Source organism: Leucopleurus acutus (genome assembly GCF_964270905.1).
Source record: "Leucopleurus acutus genome assembly, chromosome: 6".
In the NCBI taxonomy this organism is placed as follows: Eukaryota; Metazoa; Chordata; class Mammalia; order Artiodactyla; family Delphinidae; genus Leucopleurus; species Leucopleurus acutus.
Genome location: NC_139149.1, coordinates 107,993,741 through 108,004,766, shown reverse-complemented (window position 1 = coordinate 108,004,766; position 11,026 = coordinate 107,993,741).

Below are 11,026 nucleotides of genomic sequence, written 5' to 3'. Positions count from 1 at the left end.
TAGCTTCATAAATTCCAGGGAGTCTGTGAAGACTAAAAGCAACAACCTTTACAAATTACTTGCCACATATTAGATATTTAATAACAATTTTAAATATCTTTATTTTTTCCTTCCTTTATTACCAATAACTTAAAAATACAGCTGGATCCCAATCACAGCTTTATCCAATTAGGACTGTGATGATAGATGATCTGGAATATTTGGACAAGAGTTGCTCAGAAAATCAACAACACTATTGCATGAGAATTCAAAGCAATTGGAAATGTAAGTTCTCTTTCTTCTCTTCACTCCATTTTTAGAAAACCGATGCACCAGGCTGGGAGCAGTGACTTACTTGGTCACGCAATTCCAAAGTTGACATAAACAGACTTGGGATAATTAACTAATAATTTTTTTTCTTATTTAATAACCAACGGAAAAGATAATCCTTCCATATCCTCAAAGTAGGTAATTCTCTGATTCTTTTTGATCAATTCATAATTGATCAAAAAGTTTTATTGTTTAGAGATGACACAAATGACAAAATATGAATATAATTTTCTCCTATATTCCCACTCTAACCAGTTCAGACATATTTATTAATAATCACTGGTGAAAACATAATTCACAAAACAAATCTTCCTAGAACAATAGTGCTTTAATTTACGTCTGCAATACCACATGTGGTGCTTGTCCGGCATCCCTGGAAATAATAATTCAGCATCAGTGTGCTACGTTTAGAATTAGAATACACTTTAAATACTGAAAAATACATTTTTCAAGTTACCCTCTCAAAATGCCCTCAATTAATGAAATTCTGAACTCAAAGAAGAATGCTTTTTTATAATGGGAATTATTAATGTAGGCTTAGGAAAAATGTGTTTGATAACAGATACTCGGTTGAGTATACAAACATCTACAGCACCAGCATTTCTATATAGGATGGGTAGTTTCAAAGGAAAAAGAGTTTATCTTGAAGGGAAAACATACTATTAAATGACACCTCACACAGCTGGGTTTGAGACCTGCAGAAGCTTGTAGGTCACTGGTAAGATCCTAGAGAGGCCCTGACCTCAGGGCTATCTTCCCTTTCCCAGGTAAGCCTCCATTCTTCAGGGCTATGCAGATCTGGGACCTGCTCGGGAAAGTGCTGGCCAGTGGTATTTATCTGACTAGGGAACTGCATTGGTGATTCGCCACAGAACTTGGCCAGGTTATTTGCAAACTGACTTTTTAACTGGGTAATCTCTGAAAGGTCCTTTTGCTTTTTTATTGGGTCTGAAGAGGTGAGGGTCAGTGGTACTCTGTGGTATCAAAGGAGCTTTTCTTTACTGATGCTATCATTGTGGTTGGAATTACAAAGCTCTCATGGCTGCAGATGTGGGTGTCCCAGCTCTGCTCCTACAACCCAGAAGTCACAAGTCCGTGGAGCTATAGACCTGCAGAGCTAATGAGCTGAGAAGCACCTGCCCAGATAGAAGGATTCGACCCACTACACACACACACACACACACACACACACACACACACACACACACACACACATCGAAAAACAAAGAAAACGTAGTATGTGAGTTCTCCAAACCATTTTTAAAGTCTTTGTTGAATTTGTTACAATATTGCTTCTGTTTTTCATGTTGTGCTGTTTTGGCCACAAGGCATGTGGGATCTTGCCTCCCCGACCGGGGAACAAACCTGCACCCCCTGCATTGGAAGGCGAAGTCTTAACCACTGGACTGTCAGGGAAGTACCTCTCTGAATATTTAGTATGTCCTTACTATATGCCAGTTATTGGGCTCAAGGCAGAGATAGGGAACCAAATCGACTAGATCTTATTAATGAGCCATCCAAAGGGAACAGCTGCCCTGGAGAGTCACCTAGACCCGTAGCAGACTTTGCATAAGTGAGAAATAAATCTCTGTTTTATTAACTTCCTGAGAAGTGAGGGGTTTTATTTCATTGTAGCTCACCGGTATCAATTCTAATTAATGATTAACACATAATACTTGCCCTCAGTAGGCTTGCAGTCCAGGAAGGTGATCACGTCAAGTATTTCAGTGGCTTTAATAAGAACCCATTTTTTTAACTAAAATAATTATTTCTTTCTAATTTATTATTTTTACTTCCAAAAGTGATGAAAAGATCATTTCAATATCAAAACACATATAAAACAGGACAGCTAAAAAAGTCAAATCTATTTAGAGCAGTTTTTCTCAACTCTGGCTACATAGTGGAACCGCCTGGCAGGACATTTTCAAAACGTCAGTTCCGGGGCCCTAATCTCCAGAAATTCTGATTTAATTGGTCCATAGTAGGGCCCAGTCACTGGTATTTTTTAAAGAGCCTGAGTGCGACACTCAAGATTTTGATAGTTGATTAAGCTCCTGGGGTAGGTTGTCTTTTAAGTTCAGCCTTAAAATTAAATATTAAATTGAAATCTAAGCTTCCAGCTAGACAAAGGAATATGAATTTTTTTTTCTCCTTCCTGAATCTTACCATGATACTTTTCAGTGATTTGTTTCCTGTTCTTTCCTGTGATGGTCCATCAGTTTTATGTGTCATCTTGGCTTGACAACAGTCCCCAGCTATTTAATCAAACACTATGTAGCAGTTGCTGTGAAGGTACTTTGTAGAAGTGATTAAAGACACAATCAGCTGACTTTGAGTATGGAATATTATCCTAAATAATCTGAATGGGCCTGATTCAATCAGTTAGAAGACCCTAAGAGCAGAACTGATGCTTCTCAGAAGAAGCAGAAATTCTGCCTGTGAACAGCAGCTTCAGTTTGTGCCTGAGAGTTTCACCCTGATCATCCTGTGCCCTGCCCTGAGGATGTCAGACTTACCACAATCATATAAGCCAATTCCTTGTAATAAATCGCTTCATATATATCTCCTACTGGTTGAACTGTGACTAATACACTCCCCAAGTCCCATTAAATTATATATTCTACAGACAGAGGTGTCTGTGTTATTCATTATGAATCCCAGCACCTAGCATCATGCTTGGTGCATAACAGGCACCAATGAACACTTGTTGAATGAATGAACAATATGGTTGGAGAAATAAAGCAGGCAACATAAAGAGTGGACCATGAAGCATAATAAAGGCTGTGGAATTCTGCCCGAGGAGCAGGAACATCCCGCCATGGAGATCAGGGAAGATGTGCAATGAGCTGATTTTGAAGGTTGGAGATCGGGGCAGCAAAAGTATAAAGACTGGAAATGGCATATTCAGACACATTGGATGAGCTGGACTAGACAAAGAATTCATGTAAGCAACAGATGAACATGAGCTTTGAAAAATAGATCATGACCAGATTTCCATGATTAAATGCAGAACTTTATTCTTTCAGCTGATGATCTCTCTCTCTCCCTTAAAGATTAGAAAACCTTTCTCCAAATGCACTTTACTTGTAGGCTAAAATCAGGAAGAAAAACAGTGGTTTTTAAAATTATTTTCCATTATGGTTTATTACAGGATATTAAATATAGTTCCCTGTGCTATACAGTAGGACCTCGTTGTTTAGCCATCCTATATATAACAGTTTGCATCTGCTAATCCCAAACTCCACGTCCATCCCTCCCCCACCTACTTCCCCCTTGGCAACCACAAGTCTGTTCTCTATGTGAGTCTGTTTTTTAATGAAAAAACAGACTGGTTACAGAAAGATGTGGAAGACAGGGTTCTGTGTGTCCAGCTCCTGGCTCACTGGCATGGATGCCTTTAAGGAACCTCTAAAGAACGACTAATGTTCCACAAACATCATCTGAAAATCAGTGTTAAAGTAATTGGCCATATCAGTCTTCATTCACTCTATTAATCAGTCAATGATCAATCAGTCATTAACTGTTTAGAGCACTCTACTACGCCACATTCTGGAGAAGCAGTGCAGATTTCCTTTGCAAGCTTGCTTGGTTGGCCAAAAAGGGCGTATGCGTTTTTTCCTGAATATATTCAGGAAAAAACGCATACGCCCTTTTTCACCAAGTGCATCGTTGTTGACGTTCTGCCTCTTTTCCTATGCTTTAAATGCAATTCCAGTCTAGAGATATAGAGATACCATCGTATGATTAAGAATCGAAGTTATGATATTGGATGAGGTTGTCCAGGGAGTATAAGTAGAATTAGAATTAGTGGTGGACCACGCTTTGGTAGAAATTGATATTTAAGGGACTGGCAGACAAAGCAAAGTTCATAATGTAAATTAAAAAGAAAAAAAGACCAAAGAGGGAAAGTCTAGACAAAATTGAGTTTCAAGCAGTAAAGTGTGCTCAGGGGAAATTAAAGCAAATACAAAAGGCAGCTCACGCCTACTTCCTGCACTAGTGGATGTAAAGTGCTTTCAACAGGGCTTGGCCTTTAGCATGTGCTCAACAAACATGGGCTACTGGCTATTATTCTACTGAATTGGATGCACAAACTTAACCATGAGGGAGCCCGCAATTTTTCCTCTTACCACCCCCTTGAATGTACCAACCCCAAAGCCCTGCCTTGAAACTCTCAAGATTCTCAGAGTTGAACACAGACCTGTCTTCTGGTGGTGGAAACAGCTTGAGAACTTTCCAGGCATGACTAAGGTCCTAAGAGGCAGCCTTCCAAGGACTTTGAGGTTTATTCCAAAGACAATCTGTCTCTGATAGAGACAGAGTTTTATAAAAACTGTGGCTCTGCGCTTACTAGATTTTTCTCTTCCTTGAACTTGTACCAGAGCCCTGGGGAGAGGAGGCAAAAATAAAGTGCTCCGTCACAGAAATATCTAAAACACTGGGGCAATGGCAAAGCTGCTTCATAGCCCACGCTGCAAACTGCAACACAGAGGCAGTGCCAAAAGTTAGCATCTTCACGTGAAGTGGAACAGATTCTAAAAATTGGGATATAAGAGAATGTCATCTATCAGATGAGAGAAAGGTGAGGGTCATGGTGGCAGGAGTACTTGTCACCTTGCCTGCATCCTGTCTTGAAAGAGGCAGAAAGTCTGACAAATCCAAAATGGCCCAAGGAGACTTTAAAGTCTATTTGCTTGGTCTGTTTTGAAGTGCAGGCTTTCCGCTTTTTTTCCCAACCCCTTCATTTCCAACACCCTGGACTCTTTCCAGCCAAAGATCTTCTCACTACCCAGAAGGTCTTCTACTAAGAAAGTCCTCTAAAAGACTTTCAGTTTTCTCTTCTCTTGGTGGTTAATTTCTTCATCGTCTGTCTTTATTCACTGCATTGCCCATACCTCACAGCAAACCAACACAATTATTTTCGCTTGCATTCTTGAGTTTGAACTCCTGTTCTTGTGTCCTGGTCTCTCTGCAAACCCCAGGCCAGGACCAGTTTAGGATGTGCCTTCTGCATACCTGTGCTGTGTGGCCAAGCACCAAGGGTGAGAATCACACAATCACAATGCAAATGGTTACAACGAATCCACCGTCTCCGACCTCGGCTTTCAGTGTTGCCCACCAGCCCTTTGTGAGTCTCTTCATTGATTATCCAAAAAAAAAAAAATTGTCAACATCCATCTCTAAGCACCTCATTTTCAGCAGATGCCCTACAGGAACCAAGATCATTAGGCATTAATCAGCTAGGTCTTTGTGTTGCTACTGCCTGACACTCAGAGCCAGGCCTTGTTCTTCTCATAAACAACTTCACAGAACATCGACATCGGAAAAGGCCACTCTGTGTTCAGGGTGGATCATGAAAAAAAACAAAACTACTCTATTTTGTCTGAACACAGACAAAATATGAGCATTGTTCAAGCCACAAAAATGTGGTAAAAACCAAATGTCCCCTTCTCCTAGGTTATGTGAATGACAGCTGCTCCTTTACCAATTACAACTTTAGCCTTGCATAAAATTTATGAAGATATCCAATCATAGAGTTACCCCACTTCCTGACAGCATCCAATCTAGAGAAAAGTCCCTTAACACTTCCCAAAAGAACCTAACACAGGCCAAATTTTATAATAAATCCTTTCTAACATTCTTTTTCTGAAACACTCCATGTTTCCCCACGGGAGTGCCTTCTCTCTCCAAGGAACAATCACCCCAAATTGTTCAAATACAGGCATATCCTTGCTGGTCTTTGTCGTTGACAACAGTAATAAGATTTACTGTTATTATCACTTTCGTTAGTTTCTGTGCTAACATGTGCTTTACATGTGTGATCCCTTTAGTTATTTGACGACTGATGATTTTACCCACTGTAGACATGAAAACACTAAGACTGAATGAAATTTAAAAGCCATCCAGGTCATAGATCCAGCATAATGGGTAAGGAATTCAGGAGGAATTCAGGAGTCCGGCTCAGGAGCTCATACCCTCAAGGATTTTAGAAATGACAAACTACAAAGTTAGCAAAACCGTTCTCTTTCCCACATCCTCTCCTCCAGTCTCGGAACAGGAGCTGGTTCTCCTTTCACTGTCAGCACTTCCCTCTGTCTGTTCCTTGACCACCTCTTCTGTCTCCTTTGACACCTGGTTCCAGCAAATTTTCTTCTAATTTTTCAACCTTTCTTTCTCCGCTAGAATCATTTCCCCAGTCTAAAATCATGCATAAGCCTCCTTCATCCTAAAAGCAAGCCACAGTTACCTCCAATGATCCCATGGCCCCTTCATCTTTTTCATCTCCAGCACATGTTCTGGAAACTCTGGTCTTTATTTTCAAGAATAATGACTTAAAATTATAAAATAAACATGCATGAATCGAATTGGGAGGAAGATCTTTTCTAGCTCGGAGGAGTGAAGGTGGGTAGGAAGAAAATAGAAAATATTTTTCTATTATCTAATATCTAATATCTATCTAATATCTATTTCTAATATCTGGGGTATATACGAAGCATTGGAGGGAGGATTTCCAAGCTAGAGATACAGGAAGAGGAAGTTTAGGGTAGGGAGGTTCTGTAAGCTGAATGTTTATGTCTCCCCAAAATTCGTGTATTGAAAACTAACCCCCAATGTGATTGGTATTAGGAAGTAAGGCCTTCAAGAGGTAATTAGATCATGAAGGTAGAACCCTTATTAATGAGATTAGTGCCCCTATAAAAGCGAACCCACAGAGGTCCCTTGCCCCTTCTGCCTGTGAGGACACAGCAAGAAAACAGCCATCTGTGAACCAGGAAGCAGGTTCTCACCAGATACCTTATCTGCTGAGCCTTGAACTTGGACTTCCCAGACTCTAAAACTGTTAAAAAAATAAATTTCTGTTGTTTATAAGCCATCTAATCTATGGCATTCTCTTACAGCAGACCAAATGGGCTGAGACAGTAGGTGAAAGGAAAATCACAGGGAAAGGAAAGTCTGGCACGTCTGTGAGACCTGATGAGTAGTCTAGTTATCCGCTGTATCAGTCTGCTCGGGCTACCACAACAAAACATCACAGACTGGGTGTTTTAAACAACAGAGAATTATTTCTCACAGTTCTGGAGGCTGGAAGTCCAAGATTAGCATGCAGATAACCATCTTCTTGCTGTGTCCTCACATGGTCTTTTCTCTGTGCACGAGCTGCGAGCTGCGTTGGTATCTCTTTGTGTGTCCAAATTTCCTCTTTGGACACCAGTCAGATTGGATTAGGGACAATCCTAAAAACCTTAACTTCATCACCTCTTTAAAGGCTTTATCTCCAAATACAATTACATTCTGAAGTGGATTAGGACTTCAACATACAAATTTTGGGAGGACACAGTTCAGCCCATAACACCTGGGGAATAGGGGAGCAGGGAAGATTAAGGCCAGAAATGTAGGTTAAGGCCAACTCACAGATGCCTTGGAACATAAGAACAAGAAATTGGAACTTCCAATTTTTACTCAGTGAACTATATGAAAGCCTGACCTGATAGCCTTACCTCACTGGACTGTTCAAAGTTGAAGGCGAAACCCACTAATATGACTCATTTACTAATAATTATTTCTATATATTATAAGGTATATTTTGTAGCAACTGAATTCCCTATAAAGAGGCTTGTTTTCAGATATATAGATTCATATACTTCTATTTATATCCTCCTCCTTCAAACCAAATGTAAAAAGACCCTAGAGATATTTAAAAGATTGTTTGAAACAAAATGTGGACTTATAGCCAATGCTTAAAAATGTTTTTGATTAATACTTGTAAGTAAGCATCAGCTCAAATGCTTAAGAAAGCAGCTGAGGCTATTCTAAATATAGGCCAACTGCCTTCCCCAAAGGAGTCAGTAAAACCTGAGTGAGTGGCTGAGAGAAGCACATTTAGAAGGGAAATCTCTGTGCTGCAATGTAGGCAAAGGGCCTTCACAAAGGCAGAGAGGCTGCCCTTGCTCTCACCAAGGACAACTCATGCAAGATCACTTTTTCCATCACACAAGGCAGCACTGATTCCATCTCTCAAAGGAGAAGTGGAAGGTCAAGGACACTTATTAACTGCCAACTATACCACAAGCCCTGGGCTAGTTTTTCTCCATGTGCATTATCTCATTTCATTCTATTATTTTCTTTCCATTTTATAGATGAGGAAACAAACTCAGAAAGGTAAAATGACTTGCTCATAAGAAGAGAATAACAAGTTGAACACTGTCTTATTCCAAAGTCCACTCTCTTTGCCACACACCATGTTAAGTGGGTTTTCTCTACCACGACCATGTAGGTTAAGGTATCATCAGCCTTTGTTTGAAGCCCACCATCTGCCCTCTGCAGGAGGACCCCAGGATGCAATAATGGTTGTGCGCCACTCTCAAGGATCTGTTTGAGGACACACCTGGACAAAAAAAAATCTCTCAACCTGCACATATACAGCAATTTATTAGGTTGAACCATATGAAATTACTTTTTGTAAATCAAAAGTTGTCAAAATTTCATATCGTTCAAACTAATTGTTTATTCATGGTAATAACCCAAGAGGTAATAACTATAACCACTACTCTACTTAATGTTGGAGATTTTCTAGCCTAGAGAAGAATTGTTATTTTCTTCTTTTACATGTTCTTTCGCTCCAGGCACACCTAGAAAACAAGTCTCCTCTTGCCTGGGGGAAAACACCCAGTGTCTTCCTCCACTCCAGGAATACGCACTTCTCTGGGAAAACAGGGAAAAAACCACATCTTCACTGAACAGAACTTCAGGCATTCCCCCTTGAATTGCTATTTCCATAATTAAGGATGAGAGTGTGTCCTAGAAATATTTGCAAATAACAAGGTGTATAAGATGAAGAAAAGTACTAGAGCAGGAACCACACCACAAAAGATTCCAAGGGAATCATTGCACATGCAGCATAAACCCACACCCAAAATATTACAGGTCTACGCACTGGAGGTGCCAGTGGGAAGTGTGTCTGTGATCACCTTTAGTGAAGGGGCGCTGGCTTCTTTGATCGACACTATGAGTAATTAAAATTCAAATTTAGGGTCATTTGTCAACTCCTCCAATATGTATGAATCACTGAAATTTTAATAAGCACATCCGAACACCCTGGGGGAATATTTCCACTTTTAAGATATTTTTAAGAAAGAAGTATTTAATAAATTTCCTCTAATTTTTCTAACACAAATATCTTATCTTCCCAAATACTGAGAGGAGAGTTTCAAGAAGAATTTAGAAATTCCACTTAATTAATGGCATTTGCTTCTTCTTCCTCCTCAACAGTGACTCCTATGGCTGTGAATGCTGGATGAAACTTCACTTAGAAGTTTACAGCTTTGCAAAGAGGGAAAAATACTGAAAAACTGGGCTAATTCAGAGCTATGACCAATACATGTTTATCAAGCTGAACTAAAACTTTATTCTCATTCCTGAATCCGTAAGAATTTATGAGAGATGAACACTCAAAATATTTGCTGCATTTATTCTACTCCTCATCAGTTTCCTAGGAGAAGGTAAATTGGAAGATTTTTATATCTATTGCAGAGATGCCCCAAACCATAATAAATTCATGAGAAAATTTGCCTTGAATATGCAAATTCTTTCTTAAGTCCTTTAAATCCAAGTCACTGAAGCAGTGTCTACAGATAATATTAGCTGCCCATTAATTACATGTTCATGAGGTATCAGGTTCTTTATGTGTCTATTAACTTATTTAATCCTCACAAACTCCCCACACACTATTATTAGTCCCATTTTCTAGATGAGAAAACTGAGTCAAGGAGCGTTTGAATTCTCAAGGTCCCACATCCAAGAAGTAGTTAAGCAGGATATTAAAACAGGCATTTTGATTGCAGTCTATGTTTTTAATCACTAAAATACTGTCACTCATGAGAAACTGGCTCTAATGGCAGCCACTCACCCCACCAAATAACCTTTATGACAGTGTAATGGCAACAAAGCACCTGCTCCCCCAACATCTTCCAGGAAGTGGCCATCACAGAAAACCCTCCACCCGCAACACTGAGTAATCCTTCTTTCTTTGGACATGTCCCCAGACCGCTTTCTTATCCCCTTTGCAGCTAACCAAGGGCTGCCAGATATACCTGAAGGCCAATTAGACAGTCACCCCATTTCCAAAGCTGCCACCTTAATGGAGCACTTGTCAACCAGAGACTATCTCAGTATTTCATCTTTCTACTCTGTGAAACTGACTCTCCTTTGAAACTTGGAACTCCTTCTGAAATGAAAGTGACAGCAGATGGTTTCCCGTCATTAATAATTAGCCTGTTAATTTAGTCTCAGACTTTTTTGTCTTTGATAACCAAATACCAAACCAGTTTGACCCTTCTGATTTACAATTACATTAAAATAATAAAATTCAAAGTATTCACAATCCTTAGCCTCTTAACCCACTGAAATTACAATCAACTTTATTAAAACCTAAAACAATAGATCAAGTATTACTATCAAAAGACATAATTGAATGTTGGATTCCTTGATAGATTGTGTCATTATAAAATAAATAATTATACCTTGGTTTCCAATAGAGGGATCTATAGAGAAAAATAGAACTATCTTTTATTTATTATTACTGGTTGGTGTTCTCATAAATGTATGGAAAAACGTCCCTACGCTGCATCAGAATCGATGAGCCATGCCACTTGCCTCAGATATGCCAACATGGTCCTAAGCTTTAAGCCACACCACACTCTGAGCATTGTTATATAGC